The sequence below is a fragment of the Cololabis saira genome, chromosome 11 (genome assembly GCF_033807715.1).
Source record: "Cololabis saira isolate AMF1-May2022 chromosome 11, fColSai1.1, whole genome shotgun sequence".
NCBI classification, from domain to species: domain Eukaryota; kingdom Metazoa; phylum Chordata; class Actinopteri; order Beloniformes; family Belonidae; genus Cololabis; species Cololabis saira.
Genome location: NC_084597.1, coordinates 30,764,802 through 30,784,871, shown reverse-complemented (window position 1 = coordinate 30,784,871; position 20,070 = coordinate 30,764,802). Strand labels below are relative to the sequence as shown.

The 20,070-nt window shown below is 45.0% G+C and overlaps 2 long non-coding RNA genes across 2 annotated transcripts; both read right to left on the bottom strand.

Moving 5' to 3' along the window:
- Nucleotides 1–3,772: 3,772 nt before the first annotated feature.
- Nucleotides 3,773–5,384, bottom strand: LOC133454712 (uncharacterized). Its single transcript, XR_009783423.1, has 3 exons — nt 5,201–5,384; nt 4,907–5,045; nt 3,773–4,714 (listed from the first exon to the last, which is right to left on the bottom strand). It is a non-coding gene; the product is annotated as an uncharacterized LOC133454712 (long non-coding RNA).
- Nucleotides 5,385–5,629: 245 nt separating this feature from the next.
- Nucleotides 5,630–6,532, bottom strand: LOC133454711 (uncharacterized). The gene is made up of 4 exons (XR_009783422.1): nt 6,433–6,532; nt 6,186–6,293; nt 5,899–6,097; nt 5,630–5,758 (listed from the first exon to the last, which is right to left on the bottom strand). It is a non-coding gene; the product is annotated as an uncharacterized LOC133454711 (long non-coding RNA).
- Between the last annotated feature and the right edge of the window lie 13,538 nt (nt 6,533–20,070).

The following is a 20,070-nucleotide window of genomic DNA, read 5'->3' as shown; positions in this document are numbered from 1 at the left end:
GATACGTTCTCGATGTTCTATTGTAAATAGAATATGGGTGAATAAGACTTCCATTGCCCACCTTTAGCAGACAATCATATTCAGGAATTCACCAGCTAACAAAGTCTCTGAAAGGAAGCACACCTACCTTATTCAAACTCAGAAAGTATATTTGTGAAACTGTACCGTCAACATTTGCTTCGCTGACCCCCAGAAAGTCTGCACAGAGTTTATGACCTTCAGCTTTTAACAAGGCACATGAGCAGTTTCCTTTCCCTGTCTGTGATCTAGCTGGTTAAAATCGAACATTAAAAAACTCCTTTATCACCTTGTACTGAGGATTTATTCAGGAGAGACTGTTATAACCATAACATTTTGACTGTTTGCAGTACTCGAGTTGAGGGAGGATGAGGGGGGATGGCATCCCCCCTGAAATAAAAACGGTCAAAATCATCCCCTGCCATCCCCCCTTTCCATGCCTTATGTCATTTCATCAATGAATGTGGAATTACTGCTATTTCAACATTTATAGTCATCACCAGAAAAATAACACCAGAAAAATAACTTATTTGACCATTTTCACCTGTTTCAAGTAAATTTTCACTTAAAATAAGTAGGAAAATCTGCCAGTGGGACAAGATTTAACAAGCAAAAAACTCTTGTTCATGGGGCCCTCCGTTGTCGGGCCCGCGCGGGTGTCGCCCTGTTGGGGGGTTCCCTCTCTACGGGCCCGTCTCCGGTCCCCCCCGCTGCCTCTGCGGTGGGGCGCTCCTTTGGTCCTGAGGGGGGCGCTTTCGTGGGGGCGGGTGCACCTACCCGTGTCGGCCGCTGGGGCGGCTCTGTCTCTCTGGGCAGGCTGGCCTCTCGCCGGGTGGGGGTCATTGGCCTGGGGGGTGTGGGCCTCCTGGCCACATGTCCGGCCCGGGCCGGGTGGTCGGGGTTCACCTGGGTCCTGGGCCGCAGTGGGTTCCCTGGCTGCCTCCTCTCGTGGTCGTGGGGGCCCTGCCCGCGGGTCCCCTCTGCTGCCGCTGGAGGGGGGAGGGCCTCGCTGGCGGTGGGTTTCATCCCGCCCTCTTCTCGCCCTCTGTGGGGTTGCTGGTGGCCTGGGTTCCGGGTTCTTCCTGGTCGGCCTCTGGTCTCTCGGGTGGCGGGATTGCGCCCCCCCTCCTCCACTATAGTTACAGTTCGGGTGGAGCACTGATAGGACTATTACACACACACACGCACGCACGCACGCACGCACGCACGCACGCACGCACGCACGCACACACACACACACACACACACACACACACACACACACACACACACACACACACACACACACACACACACACACACACACACACACACACATATATAGACAGATACACCTGCTCGTTCACCTGCATGCTTGCTCTGTAGTTTTTGGGGTTAGTTAATCGCGGTGGCTTAGCTCAGATTGTGATCGGATCTCGAGACCTGGGACGGTTGCTGCTCGTGTTTCTGCCGGTTCTCTGGCTGTTTCGTGTCTGTTCTGTTTTTTCTTTGCAGATTTCCAGTGCTCGACGTGCGCGTCCATGTAGGATGTGTGTGCTCGCGTCCTGGATTAGCAGCGGATGTCATCCCCCCTCCACTTCCCAAAAAAAACAGGGTTTGTATGTGTGTACATATATATATATATATATATATATATATATATATATATATATATATATATATATATATATATTAATGAGATAAATATATTAACAATGCACATATACAGTATATGCCTTAGGTTCTTACCAGCATGGTATTAACCATTAATATGTGTGCAGACAAGAAAAAAAAAAGTAACCTCAATGTGGAAGCCATCATGCCTGTCCATCAGGGGGAAAGAGACAGGCTGTGACCTCCCTCCATGCAGAATGTGGAGAAGCTGGCGTGTAAAATCCGGGCAGGCGTGAGACCACTGCTACTTTGCTGTGAAAGAAAAGGGCCTGATCATGTACGAAGCTATGATATTATACATGCTTGTGCATAGGTCAACAAGAGTTCCTTCTTGAGTAACAATGTCTCTAATTAAGTTGCTTTTTGGCTCATCCTGACAATTTTGAGCAGAAAAGCAGTCCCTATGGAAGAAAACAACCACTTTACACCTGCGCGAAGCTGGCCCCCCACCCCACGCAAAATTCTGTGAAAATATTCTCAATCGTTAGTGCTGGTTTGTGCAGAAATAAGTTTCGTTTGTGCTGCTTTAGTTTTGAAGATATCACGTTATTTTTCAAAGGTCATTCAAAGTTCATGCAGCCCCCCAACTTTGTCCAAAATTAACCAAAATGGTCTAGACTATGTCTCTCGGCTGGCCTGGGAACGCCTCGGACTCCCCCCGGAAGAGCTGGAGGAGGTGTCTGGGGTGAGGGAAGTCTGGGCATCCCTGCTGAGGCTGCTGCCCCCGCGACCCGGTAACGGATAAAGCGGGAGAAGATGAGTGAGTGAGGGTCTAGTTTGTTTGTGCTGCGTTAGTGCTGGTTTGTGCAGAAAGAAATTTCGTTTGTGCCGCTTTAGTTTTGAAGATATAACCGGTTTATGACACGATGACGTCACCGCAGCTCCCCGTGAAGCTGGCCCCCCACCCCACGCAAAACTCAGTGAAAATATTCACAATCGTTTGTGCTGCGTTAGTGCTGGTTTGTGCAGAAATACATTTCGTTTGTGCTGCTTTAGTTTTGAAGATATCACCAGGTGAAGCCGCTTCACTGGAGCGTTGCAGGGAGCGTCGTTCTCGTGAATGAAATGAGGACATTTCATTTATGAAAAAGGAAGAATGTAAGAGGAGATCTATTTCTGTTTTAGCTGAACACAATTTCAAGGAGTTTCGCTACTGTGCTTTGGTTTTTGATATACACTAGGCTATACCATAATTTTGAAAGAGCCAACAAAATTCACCCACCCCCCGAAATGGTTTCTTTTATTTTTTGTCAAATGTGCAACATTCCATCAGACAGAAAACCGGACAAATAATTAATCATAGATAGAAAGCTATTGTATTGTTTTAAGAACTGTGTTGTGGTCTCATGATAAATTCATAGACAACGTCATCATCCAGCTTTTGCTCTGTTTATCAACTCAATGTTCAATAAAGTTTTTTGTATACATTTCAACAATGTTTGTATCTTTTTTGTGCGGGAAAAACTTCCGTTTGTACCGTAAACCATTGTGAGGTCTTTGTTATTTAGCTCTAAAATATTAAAATAGTTTTTAAATGGTTCTCAAAACCCTGATCTAATATCTGATTTCAAGGTAAGTGTGGAAATACACTCTAATACAATATAGACTTCTTAGAGCAACATTTCTTGTCTTATGCTGTAATGCTTTAAATTTGCACAATGCAAAAAAGGTTAATTAAGGCTATGTAGTGAATGTTACGGACATAATTCACCTTATTTATCATGTATGGTTCTACACACCGTTCATTATTAAATGCAGTATGTTGTCCTTCATGCAACGATGACGGTTCAGGGATGAGGCCCCTTTAAATGTGGTCATGACGTTGAGCTCCATGCGGTTCTAGCTGCTGGACAGCTCCATTTTGTGTTTCAGTGTTCTGAGGTTTTCTTAATAAACAACACACGTTTTTTGAATGGGAAATTGTCTCCGCGTTTTTCTGCAATTCCCACAGCTAATTAATTCACATATTTTGTATCTTAAAACTCCCAGATGACTGAAAATCTAGTATAATTTTCACAGAGCACTTAAGTAAATTGGGAAGAAAGGGTAAAGACTACAGAATCACATCAACAGATTTGACACTTTAGTTTATTTTTGGACTTTCCTACAACCTTATCAAGCATCCTCTTACATGTGTCTTATATTTATATTCCATACCATGTTATTTACCTGGTTCTAAATGAGTTAAAATATTAAATTGATTTATACTAATAGTACATTTCTCTTTAAACTAGATGCCCAAAGAACCAGCAGTAGGCAGAGATTCCCTCATGAAAGTTCTCTACTCCTCAAAGGAAGCCATAGTGCTGGAGAAGGGAAACATAGACACTCCTAAGGCCAGAGTCTGGACTGAGCTGAGCGAGCATCTTGGAAAAAAAATATCTGCAAAGGCCCTGTATTCGATTGTTAAATTAAACAGACTCAATGTCTGGTCAGTGTTAGGGTTAAATATTCAGACCAAGGATGAAGAAAACAGTGACACAGAATCATCCGAGTCAGGTTCCCTTTCTCCTCCGGGACAAGAACACAATCAGGAATTTCAATTAGAAGTTCCATTTGACAAATGGGTTCAGTTCATACCTGAAGAGGTGGAATATAAGGACCAAACTTCTTCAAATAATAAAAGGGGCTACACAATTTTGAAACCTGGAATCTGGACTCATACTATAAATGAGTACATGTGGAAACAGGTTAAAAGCCCATGCACATTTATTTTTAAGAGAGTCAAGGTGTATCCTTCACAGGCCACAAATTACATTGTCATAAAAGGCTACTGCAAAGAGTGTCAAAGCCAGCTTGATATCAAAAGTGAAAAAGAGCCTGCACTAAACGGCCCAATGGTCCTCAAGTGCAATATAAAAAACATTGACGAGTCCAAGCACACAGGTCATTGTAAACGTTTCCTGTCTGGACATTTGCGTGAGCAAGTAGCCACAGAACTGTGTGAGGCAGGAAGGAACCCCATGTATGGCGGGCATCCCAAGCAACCACGCTGATGGATTTTGGAGATCCTGAGCCAGGCCATCTTCCAAATTTGGCTACCCTGAGGAAGGCAAAACAAGAAAAAAGAGACTCAGAATTGGGTGACAAAGATCCCATTAAGTCGCTGCAGCTTTTAAAATACAGCGTTCCCCACAGTGGTAGCATCAGAGACATCGGCCTTAACAAGTTTTTCTGCCACTACTGGAGTCAAACACAAATGCACGTGTATAAAACATTGTCTAAGAAATCTCACCAGACAGTGTGTTTTGACGCAACTGGCTCAGTGGTGAAAAAACTGGTGAGACCAAATGGCTCATCTGGCCACATATTCCTCTACCAAGGCGTCCTGACAGGATCCAACAGCTCCAGTGTCCCAGTGGTCCAGATGTTGTCTGAAAGACATGATGCAGTTGCAATATCACAGTGGCTCACAGAGTGGATTCGTGCAGGTGCACCAATGCCAAAACAAGTTGTGAGTGATTTTTCTCTTGCTTTCCTTGGTGCTCTAGTGAAGGCTTTTACTAATCATCGTGACTTAAAGACTTACATCAATGAGTGCTTTGGTGTCCTACTAGGGAACCAATCTGCAAAACTGCCTCCTTGTTTTGTCAGAGTTGATGTTGCACACTGCATCAAGATGATCTGCCAGTGGGAATGTCTGAAAAACAAAACACCACGTATTAAAGATTTTTTTGTGAGGGCAATGGCACAGCTCATGAAATCACAGTCCCTGGAACATGCAAAGAACTGATACATGCTATCACTGTTGTGGCACTCAGCGAGGCAGAAGGTAATGATAGTTCTGGAGTCCCTCTCACATCAGAGATATGTAAGAAATACCTGAAAGTCCAGATTGCAGAAGAGTTTGTCATCATACCAGACAGAGGGGAAAGAACTGGAACAAGCAGAGCCATGTGATCCAATCCAGACTGACCTAAGACGTTGGGTAACAGAAATCTGTGAGGAAAGCAGGTCACTGCCTTGAAAGTTGGTGGCACAGACGAAGAACCAGTGGAAAACTGGAGAGGCCTTGCGCTTCCACCCAAAAAAAGAAAAAGGACTTCCTACCTCTCCGCTTGTCCTGAATGGCTTCATGTAGATCCATCTGTGAAAGCAAAAAGAGTGAATGTGGGATTATTAAAAAATGGAAACAACCTACAACCCGTGAAACTCGACAAACTCAGAGTGTGTGTGCTCAGCACGTGTGGATTTGATGCTTTTTGTGAGTGCTTGTGTTGTGCTTACTGTGACAGTAGTTCTTTTGAAAATGTTGTCAGCAGTGAAATCCCTGACAACAGAAACCTTCAGCTGGTGAAAGCCGCGGTAACAGACGGCGTGACTCACCAGACATACCTGCGAAGGGCAGAGCTGCTGATGGGGATATTTAAAGGTGTCCAGTTAAAGTCCGGTGGTCTCCAGGTTGATGCTCAGTGTCACATCTCAACTGTAATTGAGAAGACAATGAGGAATATTACAAGTGTTTATTTCACAAAACAATGTTCGTCACAGTACTGCAGTCTCAGTACAGGTACCACAAGGGAGGTTCCATTTGTTTCCACTTCTGTTGCCGTCCTGCAGGCATCTGGCATGGCTCATCTTGAGACTGCTGTAGAACATGGACTTCATCTTCCTGAGTCGACCTGCTTGAGGCCAATCAAAAATGCATCTCAGTGTCCCTCTGCATTTAAAACTCAAGACCTCACCTCCGGGAAAATGCTGTGTGCTGGGAAAGTAACTCACAGCTATAGTGTGGGTGAACTTTTGTGGATCGACACTGACCTTGGGAGCCATTCCACAGCACCACACAACCAGAGGGGATTTCCTTTGTGTGAGTTTCCCTCCAATCTGGTGCTCCAAGGGAAGACATTTACTCTCAGGTACTTACAAGGAAGGCTTGACCCAGGATGCACTTGGACATTATGTGTCGTACTGCAAGAGAGCTCCATGTGTCTGGGACAGTGTTGTGCATGAACAAGTTCAAATGAACGCGTTCATTGAACACGTTCATTTCTGTGAGAACGTTGAACTGAACGCAACATATTTACACATAAAGAACTTGAACGTGAACTTGTTCATTCTGCAGATCATGAACTGGAATTTGAACTGTTCAGATTATGTGAGTTGCAGCTTCACTGTTTAGGTCCAATTATTACGGAATAATCCTTCTCATTTCACCAGCGAGCACATTTAAAATACTCGACGAGCCCGGTGCATTCTTTACGAATGAAGGCTGATTTATGGTTCCGCGTTACACCAACGCGGACCTACGGCGTATACGGTCCGCACGCCGCGTACCTTACGCCGTAGTCTTCGCCGTCGATTTAACGCAGAACCATAAATCAGCCTTGACGGGTGAAGAGAGACGTTGCAGACGCAGCGTCAGCGAGCCGTCAGATGATGATCCACTTATCATTATCTGCGGGAATTTTACACATCGTCTCCCAAAGAGTCTGACGGTAGAAATCTAACCTTTCTGTGCAAATTATGTCCACCTGCGCTGAGAAAACAAGTCCGAGCGTCTGCCTCGTCAACTTCAAATTTGAAACGTCATGTCATCCGCCCAGTGGGAGAAAATATCTGCGAGTCCTTAACAATCAAAAAAGTTCCAGAAAGACAAATTCCAGGTAGACAAATTGATAATGCACTACAATGTTGGAGATTACAGCCTCTGAATAAAGTTGAAACGCCACTAGGACAATACGTGATTGTATTCAGCAGGGGTCTCCAACCCTGTCCTGCATGTTTTACATGTTTCCTTGCATCATCACACCTGATTGTAATTAATGGCCGTCATCAGGTTGTAATCCAGGGCAGGGTTCAAAAAATAATTATTTTATTACAAATTCAGAGTAATGACAGAAAAAAAGGATTTCATAGAATACAAAAAAAAACAAAAAAAAAAACATTTTGCTACACCAAAGCAGAGAGAGCATCTTTGACCAAAGGCCGACAGCAGTGTCCTGAAGTGTTGCAGGTATTTATGCCCAGCCTCAAACACCTGGCCAGTGGAAATGTTCCACCTGCCCGCAAATATGTTTAATTGTGAACACCCGTAAAGGCTGAAAAAATACTAATGCTAATGTAAATTAAGGTTGAGAATGAAGTCAAAATACAGTATCGAGAATTATACTCGACACTGTATTTTGACGTTATTCTCAATATTCACGGACACGTGGCTGTGCTAACACGGTCAATATAATTTAAAAAATATATTAAAAAGATTCAAATAACAAATGTCCGACACATTAGCTTGTAAGAAAATGGATTACTAAAGTTTATGTAAATGGTTAGATTTGGATCTACTGGGCCACGCCATTATATGTTCCCAACACTAGCAATATCGGCTAAAATTACACACATTACTCTCAACTAAAACAGGTGCAATTAGAAAACTTAAATACTCACTTGTTATGTTGACGCGCAGAGTCTCAAAATTGGAAAAAAAAACACCGCAAGCAGGAACGTCAGGAGAACGATGCTCCCTGCACCGCTCCAGTGAAACGGCTTCACCTGGACAGAGTCGGGCAGCTGCGGTGACGTCATTGTGTCATAAACCGGTTATATCTTCAAAACTAAAGCAGCACAAACAAAATTTCTTTCTGCACAAAGCAGCACTAACGCAGCACAAACAATTGCAAATATTTTCACTGAGTTTTGTGTGGGGTGGGGGGCCAGCTTCACGGGGAGCTGCGGTGACGTCATCATGTCATAAACCGGTTATATCTTCAAAACTAAAGCGGCACAAACGAAATTTCTTTCTGCACTGTTGAGATAATGATCTCTTCATTGTATTTACTACTTGCACTCTTATTCTGAAGCGCTAGACCGGAAGTCGCGGAAGTGCTTGTTAGACAACATTGTATATATTCACTGACTCACTAAACCTAACATAGATCAGTTGACTGAGTGAACGCAAGTGCTGTGGTCTCCGTGTCTCTTTTGTTCACCTCATGTTGTGTACACGCTGAAGATGTTGCGACCTGTCTGCTAACATGCACAAACCAGCACTAACGCAGCACAAACAAACTAGACCATTTTGGTTAATTTTGGACAAAGTCGGGGGGCTGCGTGACGTCATCGTGTCATAATTAACCCGTTATATCTTCAAAACTAAAGCAGCACAAACAAAATTTCTTTCTGCACAAACCAGCACTAACGCAGCACAAACAAACTAGACAATTTTGGTTTATTTTGGACAAAGTCGGGGGGCTGCGTGAACTTTGAATGACCTTTGAAAAATAACGTGATATCTTCAAAACTAAAGCAGCACAAACGAAATTTCTTTCTGCACAAACCAGCACTAACGCAGCACAAACGATTGAGAATATTTTCACTGAATTTTGCGTGGGGTGGGGGGCCAGCTTCACGCAGGTCCACTTTGCTTCCATTAGAACAGGGTTTCTTAACCTTTCTGACCGTGGGGCCCAATTTTTTCAGTACAGAGTGGCCCGGGGCCCATTAAATATTAACACTGTATAGCAGGGGTATATATATATATATATATATATATATATATATATATATATATATATATATATATATATATATATATATATATATATATATACAGTGGGGAGAACAAGTATTTGATCCAGAAAATCACATTGTATGATTTTTAAATAATTAATTTGCATCTGACTGTTATATTAAAAAAAGTACATATTTGCCACTTAACATGTGTAACTTGAATTACACATATTTTTTTCTCTTAAAAATAAAATAGATTTCATTTTATTTTCAAATGCTATCTTATTTTATTTCTCCACCAGCAGTTTGAATTTCCCCTTTTCTTTGTAAATTGTCTCAACACATTTTTATAATAAATTAATATAAACACATCTTAACAATTGAACAGTTTAGCAGTTTCTCTTTCTTCCCCTCTTATAATCTTATGCCCCCACTTTCTGTCATTCAGTGAGAGAACTGAGCTCTAATTTCTCCTGCCAGAACTTAAATCTGGGCTGGTTGGTGTCAGGTTCTCATATGCATGTGAAGGTGCTTTTTGATGAGCCTGGAACGATATTTAGATTTAATTATGTTCATTGTGGAGAAAGCTGCCTCACAGCTGTATGTGGACCCAAACATGTTTTAAGATGGTCAGCTTATTTTCTGTGACTTCAGTTCAGTGGATATGTTTGATGAAAAACTTTGTGTTTTGTTTCAGTGGCGTTTCACTTTCACACTTTGAACACCACGGTCTCTGAACACACTGGTTGTGTCCCAGTGTGAAGACTGAACAAGGATGAATCTGTCCATTCCATCTCTGTATAGAGTCAAGCTAATTACCGTATTTTGACGACCATACGGCGCGCCGTGTGGAAAGACGCACCCTCAGTTTTGTGTCATTTCTGGATTTAAAACACACACACGGCGCGCCGTGTGGAAAGGCCCCGTCAACACACACGGAGCGCCGCCTGAACACACACACATACAAGTGTCTACCGTATTTTCTGGACTATAAGCCGCTACTTTTTTCATAGGTTTTGAACCATGCGGCTTATACAAAGGTGCGGCTATTCTGTGGATTTTTCTTCCACCGCTAGGGGGAGTGCTAACCGGAATTAGAATGAAAACTAAGAAATAAATGCAAAGAAGAATACGCTACTTCTTCTTTAGCAGATAGAAGTAGGTAGAAGCAGATTTCAAACAGATAAATAGATAAATAAATACCGGTTATTTTCTCTTGGTTCTGTCCCGTTTTAATGAGCAAAGTTGCTGCCGTGTTAAAAGACACTGTTAGGAAAGGATCTATTTAGGTACAAACATGTACATCATTTACAGTTCAAAATCCTTCTGTACATGTAGTAAATATCTAATCTAACAACATAAATATCTGCGGCTTGCATATCTTTTCTTTTTTAAATAGAGCGGATGCGGCTTATATACAGGTGCAGCTTGTATATCTTTTTTTTATTATTTTTTTAAAAATAGAGTGGATGCGGCTTATATACAGGTGCGGCTTATAGTCCAGAAAATACGGTATTTAAAAATAGAGCGGGAACAAAACTTAGTTTGATTTTACTTTAAGTTATTTACATTAATAAGTTGCGAGGACTGCGCGTGTCATCCAAGCCTGATCAGCTGCGACGGCACGAGCCCGCAGCTCTCTGGCTGATGAGCAGCAGAGTCACTTTCCCATGCTTTTTCGAAAGCCCGAACAACAGTCCAGCCCAGCAGACACGACAGCCCACGCATCTACATGTACAATCCTTCAGCAGTAAACGACGGAGCCGCCGCCAGAGTGGCACCGACCTCCCCGGCCGCGGGGACGCGTCGGGATAAATGATCACGGCGCGCTCGCTCGCTCTGGGCGCAGACCCAAGTAATCGATCCCTGATCCTGGCGGATCTAAACGTACTCTGTGCAAAATGAATGATTTACTCTGTAAATACACACCATTTCTCTCACTTCTTTCTATTACACGTACAGCTAGCTGAGTGTCTTCTCCTCATTTGGTTGGGAGTTGCTATGGAGTCCCGCGGCCCCCGCGGCCCACACTTACAAAACAGATTTTTTGTGCGGCCCACTAGGTGGCGCTTGCAGCCCAAGTGTGGGCCATATGGTTAAGAATCACTGCATTACAACGTGTAAAATGTGAACTGTCCTCAGTTCTGTCTATTCATGGACAGAGCAAAGAAACTGAAGAGGAATGTGTTTGATCATATTTAAAAGTGAGAGGTTTAGCATGTGCATTCCAGGTAGTTCAGTTAGAATGCAGTGCAACAACACTAAGCACATCCCTGAATAGGATTATAACCTTGAGCAAATGCAAATCAGACAAGAACAGAAGACATGATGGGCACTGTGGGAGTGGACATCTCCCCCGAACAGATATCATCAAAGTGAATCCTCACATGTCTCACTCACACCTAGACAAAGGCAAAGCACTCAAATCCACAGCATTGGAAGGAGAAGTACAATGCCAATCCCCAGGCTTCAGGCGGTGTGGTACATGGTCAAGCATTCAGCCTCTCTCATTAGAGATCTTTTCCCATTACAGTGGGGCTGTCTACACATCCAGCATCATGGTTATTCAGGGGCCATTGTTTAGAGAGCTTAGCCAGTGTTCCAGAGCACAGAGCCTGAGAGGATAGCTATGAAGGAGTTTATGCTTTAAGGGAACAATGGCTGCTCTACATTGTCCAGTGTCCTGGCAAAAAAAAAGCTTTCTGCAAGAACGGGCCAAGAGACCACAACATACATCAGGAGAGGAGAGAAGCTGGCAAAAAACAAGAAACAGCTGCTGCTGATGCATTTGCACTCGGGGCAAAAACCCAAGGGTTCCTTCCCTCGTGCCTGCATTCAGTTGTTTGGCCTTCTTGAATGGCAAAAGAGAGGAGGACATAGAGAAAGAGTAGAAATGTCTTCAACAAACATTCACATACAAACTCATGTAGCTACATTTTTATAAATTTAGCTGATCTTGACAACAAAATTGTATACATGAACAAACTCAGTAAGCAGGACAAAGAAAAAAAGAAAGAAAAAACTGAATAGGAGAAAAGACAAACAGGTAGGGAAAGGACAGCACAGTGGCTTGGTGGTTAGCACTATTGTCCGGGTTTGAATCCTGGCAGTGGTTTTTCTGTGTGGAGTTTGCATGTTCACCCTGAGGTTTTCTCCGGGTACTTGACGATTCTACGACTGTCTGCGGTTGCCTGTCTATAAGTGACCCTCAACAGGGTAAGGGGTTTTGATAATGGATGGATGAACAAGTATCTAAAAAGTAAACAAAGACAAAAAATTTAAAATAAGTTTGAAGAGGACTTAATTCATAATGAAAGCGAAAGGTGCATGTCAGTGTGAGGGACTCAAACTAATGCATATCCAAGTTCTACACTTGTGTGTATAGAGCGCATAGGTTGGTAAGTGGTTTTAAAAGCACCAGAGAAGATGTATCCCCGTTGCTCTGCTGCAGTAAGAGAAGGGCACTCAAGTGTTTTCAGCTGGCTTTAAAGGAGACACTGACGAGAGAGGAGATTAGGTAGGGGGGACAAGGGTATAAAACCAAACATTGTCCATAGCTGTACTTGCATTAACAAATGTATCAGGGTGTGTGTGTTCAGCAGGGTGTGTACAAATGTTTGTGCTTGGTACATTTTATGACATCTCAGTGTGAAGAGTGGACATGAATTTTCTATACCAGCTTGTTCAGGGTAATGTGGGGGCCAGAACCTATCGAGGTCATCTTTGGCCAAGAGGTGGGGCACATATACTAAAAACTTCTAATTACCGTATTTTCGCGACCATATGGCGCACTGTGTGGAAAGGCGCACCCTCAGTTTTGTGTGTCATTTTTGGTTTTAAAACACACATACGGCGCACCGACCCAAAAGGCGCCGTCTACGGAGACGGAGCTGCACACACGCGTTGCAAAACACACACGCGCTAAAAATACAGCAGAAGCAAAACTTAGTTTGATATTTCATTTCACTTTTCACATCAATCAAACCCTTCAAAGGTTCATATTCTGTTTCTGCATTAAAGAATTTAAAAAAACCACCGGGTTGCTGCACAAACCTGTCTCAGCCACTGATCATCTCCTCATCCATCCAGCCCTTTTCATTTCACTCTGGCTGGAAAAGTCTCTTTAGGGAACGCTTTTCTTTTAAAAATCCCGATCGCGGCGGTCCCGGGTCCCGCTCCCCGTCTGCTCCCTCGCGCTGGACCCGGTCCCGGCTCCCGGTCCGCCCCCCCCCCCTCCCGCGTCCCGGGACCCTCGCGCTGGACCTGCTCACACACATGCGCTGTCGGGGAGCCGGTACCGGGGTTTGTATAGGAGCTCTGTTAATTCAGCTGCGCCAGTCTGAATTTCCAGACCTGTCTCAGCTTCTTGATCATCATCCCTTCATCCAGCCCCCTCTTTTCATTCACCCTTATAATGACTCCGGCTGGAAACGTCTTATGCAAAGTTTTTCTTTTAAAAATCACCATAGGTTTCTGTCCATCAGCTGCGCCAGCCAAGCACCACATACATGAGAATCTGTGTGTCGCGCCGCGAATACACACACGCGCATGTCGGGATCCGGTACCGGGTTTGTAACCGACAGATTTGGCTGCAAATCTCGGAGTGTGAAGCTGATCCGACCTGAGACAGACCCCAGAAATCTCTGCTCTTAAAGCGGCCGGGAACCAGGTCGATCGGACCCGCTTGGGGAACCAGGAAGTCGGCTGCAGCAGCGCGCATCACCGCGCTGCTGCAGCCGCTGCTTTAACCGGGGAAAGTGAGCGGTTCCGACCGACCGGGACCGGAGCAGCCCACATGGACTGGTAGCAGGGGCTCCCGGGGAAAGAGCACCGGCATTTCAGCCGGATCTGCAGCGGGGATGCGGCGATCGGACCCGCAAACCAACGGCAGGTGCGATCGGTTCCGACATGCAAAACACACGCGCGCTGCAGAACACTCACACACAAGTGTGCTTATTTAAATAGAGCGTGAGCAAAACTTAGTTTGATTGTATTTTATTTCACTTTACACATCAAGCAAATCCTTAAAAGTCTTCATCATCTGTTTCGCATTAAACAGCTCAGTGGATGGTCTCATTCAGCTTCACCCGCCCCCTTCTCTTTTTACCTTCTCATGGTGGCCGACCTGACATTACCATAATTCAGGTAATAGACACAGCGCACCGTTTCTTAAGGCGCCCGGCACATTTAAAAAAAAAAAAAAAAAAAAAAGTTGCGCCTTATGGTCGCGAAAATACGGTATATATATATATATATATATATATATATATATATATATATATATATATATATATATATATATATATATATATGATCCGCATGATATGTGATCCGCAGGCCAGCACGCAGCTCCCGAAGCTCCGGCCTGCAAACATGCACAAAAGAGAAAAAAGGGGGGCCAGCACAAGAAACTACAGGAGCGATGGACAAAAATGATAGCTATGAGATACTTATGTAAATGGAGAAGAGAGGAAGGGAAGAGGAGAGGAGAAGAAGGGTGAGAGGCACCGCCCAGTGGATCATGTCCCCTCACAGGAGGATCACAGGACAGTAAATTTGGAAGTAACTCTTAATACTCAAATGTGAAAACTAGAAATTTCCACCAGACTCCAGGAAAAGTATGGACAAAACCCTTCTTTTAATAAAGAAAAATGAAATAAGATAACAAAACCAAGTGTAAGGGAGTTTTTTTCTTTCAGGTTTCAACAGAAATGTAAATCGACCACAAAACACATCAGCCACATATCACTTCTCACAGTGTATCATAAATCAATTCAGTGCTTAATGACTAGTCCTACGGCCTAAAGCCGGCATATAAATACACCCCACGTGGCAGGCCTGAAACAATGCTTTTGTACGGTGTGACCAAAAACCTCCAGGTCCGTTCACTCAGTTAGCAGAAAATAAAATAAAACAAGGTACCTTGTGCAAACTTGTTAACCCCACCAGTGTCGGGTCTGGTTCTGTATCGTCCTGTTCTCCTCCACCAAAACAGCTTCCCAGCTAACAATTTATAGTTGCCAAAACATTCTGGGAAGGTTAGTTTCTCGTTGCGATAACGTTAGTTTTTGGTTCCATTAACGCTAGGTTTTGGTTAGGATTTGGTCAGGATTTGGTTCCGCAAACGTTCTGGGAACGTACACTTTTGGTTGTGGGAAGGTTAGTTTTTGGTTGTGGGGAGGTCCTAAATGTTGTAACCTTTAGAGAGAATACCAACACAATATACAAAACAACTATACAAATTAGACATAATATCAATACAAGTACATATGGAGTGGGATGTTCATTGCAAAGTGATGCAAGTACAATATGTAATGTGCAGGTGAAAGTGGGGATGACCCCACTTATCCAGAGTTCAGAGGCAGTGGGAAAGAAGCTGTTCTTGTGTGTATAAAAATGCAGCTGCTTTAATACAAAAGTACTATAGCTTTAATAGGAAATACAAAAGCTTTATCTCAAGCTTTATCTAAACCTCAGTCCTTCTCAACTGGCCTAAAAAAGAAAGAAACAGAAAAGAAAAAAAAATGTAATGACAAAGAATCGAGATGTTGACAAAAGCAAGACAAAGTGCCTTACTAACAGCCCTGTTTTTTTTTTTCCTGAAAATTTGTTTTCCCATACCTTTCATTGTTATCTCATAGAAGAATTTTTATTTACCTTCAGTGTGGGGAAAACTTAAGTGCTTGCTCAATCAGGCCCTCCGCTTCTGCTGCCTTTAGCGCAGGAAAGTTTTTCTGGGCCACAACTATAATAGAAAACATGAATAAAAATTCAAATTAGGGGTGTCAAATTAGCACGTTAATTGCGATGAATTAATTACAGGAAAATTTAGCGCATTATGTTTATTAATCGCTTGATCTATTTTTTAATCTCTCACTTTAATTTTTCTGTTTGCGAGTTGCCTTTATTATGAAACCTGTGTGGGTTTCTTGTGTTTGATTGTTAGGGGTGGAAAACAATGGTCAGTCTCACCTTGAAGTGGACATTTATTGGCTATCCCTGTATTTGGGCTTGTTTAACATAAACTGGTGGTGTCCCATTGTAGCTGGACATGCATGGGGAGGAACGGTGAGTAGCAGAGAAGAGAAGTGAAAAAGGAGGAGCATGTGAAAGGTGTCGGTCCAGTGAATGTGGAATTTACATTTCTAAAAGGCCCCAATGGCACCATTGATAAAGGTAGAGTGATATGTGTTCTTTGTAGTGCTGTCCAACTTTTTTTCTTTTTTTTTTTTTTACCTTGTCTGCACACATATTATTGATTGATACCATGACGGTAGAAACCAAAAGTGTATATATGTGCATTATTACTATATGTAATATATACATATATATACGCACACATATGCGTACACATACATAAATATACACATACAAACCCAGTGTTTTTTTTTGTTTTTTTTTGGGGGGGGGGGGGAGGGTGTGGGGGGGGGGGGGGTGACGACATCCACTGCCAATCCAGGAAGCAGGAACACACGGAGACACACGTCAAGCACTGGAAATCTGCAACAAAAAACCACAAACAAAGCACGAAACCGGCACGGAGCCATCCAAAACACGAACAGCAATCGACCTAAATCTTGAGATCTGATCGCAGTCTGAGCTAAGCTATCGCTACCGCTACCTAAACCCAAAAACTAGAGAGCCAGCATGCAGGTGAACAAGCCAGTGTGTATGTGTGTGTGTGTGTGTGTGTGTGTGTGTGTGTGTGTGTGTGTGTGTGTGTGTGTGTGTGTGTGTGTGTAATAAACCAAACAAAGCTCCACCTGAAGTGTATCTATAGTGGGGGAGGGGGGGAGCAACCCCGCCACCCGCGAGACCAGAGGCCGACAAGGAAGAGCCCGGAACCCAGGCCACCGGCAACCCCACAGAGGGGAGAAGTAGGAGGGAGGCAACCCACCGCCTGCGAGGCCCCCCCCCCACCCGGCGGCGGCCGAGGGGGCCCGCGGGCGGGGCCCCCACGGCGCGGAGAGAAGCAGCCAGGGATCCCGCGGCGGCGGACCGCGACCCAGGCAATCCCCGGCCACCCGGTCCGGGCCGGACACGCGGCCAGGAGGCCCTCACCCTTCAGGCCAACGACCCCCACCCGGCAGGGGGCCAGCCTGCCCGGAGAGACAGAGCCGCCCCGGCCCCCGACGCGGGCAGGCGCACCCGTCCCCCACGAAAGTGGCCCTCCAAGACCAGAGGGGCGCCCCGCCGTAGAGGCAGCGGGGGGGAGCGGAGACGGGCCCGGAGAGAGGGAACCCCCCAACAAGGCGACACCCGCGCAGGCCCGACAACGGAGGGCCCCAGACCGCATCCCATTCATTCATCCATTCACCTATCCGATACCTATACTAATAATAATATAATATACTATACATAATAATAATAATAATACTAATAATAATACTAATAATAATAATAATAATAACCATCTTTGTATAATATAATATTGATAAATTATTAAGTTTTTGATGTCCTGCCAATGGAGGCTCAAATCCTCCATGGCAGGACCCTTCCATACCGCATTCTCACCGACACAGACATACAATCACGCACCGTTTCCCCCTCCCCGGGGGGGTCCAGCACCGCCAGAAGGCACCCCAGGCTGCACGGCGGGCCCCGCCAGGCCCGGGTAACCCGACCCACCCGTCCCAGGCCCAGGCCGGTGAGGGAACGCGGGTGATGTGGGACCCCCTCCCGCCCCTTGTGTTGAGTGCATGTGATTAATGCCATAAAAACAGGGAGGAGGGAGGGCCAAGTATCGATTGACACCGACCCCCCCCCCTCCCGAACTACATGTCCTTGTCAAGTGTATTTATAAAGTGTTGAATGTGCAGTGTCTATTTTGCTGTTAAAACCGTGAGGCGGGGAGTGCCAGGCCCCGCGGGACAGTGCCCCCCACGACCCGGACCCCCCGCCTTTCGCCTATGTGCGTATGAATCGTGTAGGGGGGGCAAGAGGGGGAGCGGAGGCCGAAGCCAGGAAGCAGGACCAGCAAAGCCGGCCCTGATAAGACACCCGCGTCCCCCCACCGGCCGTCCAGTAGACGGGGGCCGGCCCCCCGAGCCAGGCAAGGGCCCCACCGTACCTCCAAGGGCGCCCCCGGCACCGCCGGAGCACCCAGACGGAGGGGGAAACGGTCCAACATCCTCCCATTCATACTGACAACATAAGACATAGATATCTGGGAATGGTGCCACCCCGCCGTCGCGCCCGCCCGTGCACCCCCCGGTCAGGGGAGGCCCGCTCCCCGGACCCGGCCCCACCCCCCCCCGAGGCCACCCCGGCGGACACCCCAAGGGTCCCGGAGTCCCCACATCCGCAGGGGCACTTGGCCCCCGCCCAGCGACGGAGGACCAAGGCAGTAATGCCCCCCCAGCGCAGACAGCCACCCCCCACCCAGGCAGGGCCGGGCCCTCCGGGTGGGACCCCCACGTCCACGGCCCCGCCCCCTCCGGGAGGCCCGGAGACGCCCCAGCCACAGCCCCCCGCCCGAGCCCTCCCCAGCCACCCCCCCCCACCGCCATGAGGTAACCCCCCCCACAGGCCCCCAAGGCCCCCACCGGCTAGGGACAGGGCCCCGCGGCCCCCCCCACCGCCCCCCAGGGGCCACCAGAGGCCCGCGCCCCAGACCCCCCAAGCCGACCCCCAACCCCAAGGGCTACGAGATCACCACCCCCCCGCCCCCACTAGGTAACGAAGCCAATAAACGGGGACCACAGAGAGTGCAATTCAGCCGAATGTTGTTCAGTGGAGGCAGACATTATCTCACTACTAATATGATCTGATAAAAGGTTCCTAAAATGGTTGATACATAAACTGGATTTTTGTTTCCAATTTACTAGAATGGTTTTCTTTGCGATACATAAGGCAGTGAGAACCCGGTGTGTCCAATTAGGATCTATTTGAGTGTCTCCCAGGTGACCTAATATACATACCGTGGGGCACACTGGGATTCTGTGGTTGATGCTGTCCAACTTAACGCGTTAACGATGCATTAACTTCACGTCCTCTTAACACCGACAATTTTTTTAACGCATGAGATTAAAAAAAAAAGGCATTTCTGGAGCTCGTCGGCACCCGTAGCCTGAGGAAACGTATGGTGGATTGAAAGACGGAGAATGAAAAGGGACTTTTGAACGGTTAATTCACTTTCAAAAAGATGCAGATGGTTTGCTGGACAAGACTAAAGTTATTTGCATGTACTGTCGATTTGAAATGAATTACCATCGAAGTACGTCGAGTCTCAAATACCTGCAGCCAAACACACGAGCAGAGAGCGGCGCGACACGCACCGTACCCTACGCCGTAGGCTCTGCGTTGGTGTAACGCGGAACCATAAATCTATGGAAGCATATGAGGGACTATATTCAAATTAAAATGCATTTGCGGAAATGCTTTTTCATTTTAAGAATGTGCCCGCATTATTTGAGTCAAAAATGAAATTGATAATATATAATCCGATTTGCATTTTAATTTTCGTATTCAACACTGCTTATTCTTGTACTTAATTCAAATTAAAAAGAAAAAGACGTTTGAGATTTAATTTTCAAATCATGCCTCAGCAAATAGTTCACAATATTCAATTTTAAATCTAAAATTTGAAAATTAAAATGCATTTGCAGAAATGCTTTTTCATTTTAAGAATGTAGCTGCATTATTTGAGTCAAAAATAAAATTGATAATATATAATCCGAATTGCATTTTCATTTTCGTATTTAACACTGCTCATTCTTGTACTTAATTAAAATTAAAAAGAAAAAGACGTTTGAGATTTAATTTTCAAATCATGCCTCAGCAAATAGTTCACAATATTCAATTTTAAATCTAAAATTTGAAAATTAAAATGCATTTGCAGAAATGCTTTTTCATTTTAAGAATGTAGCTGCATTATTTGAGTCAAAACTAAAATTGATAATATATAATCCGAATTGCATTTTCATTTTCGTATTCAACACTGCTTATTCT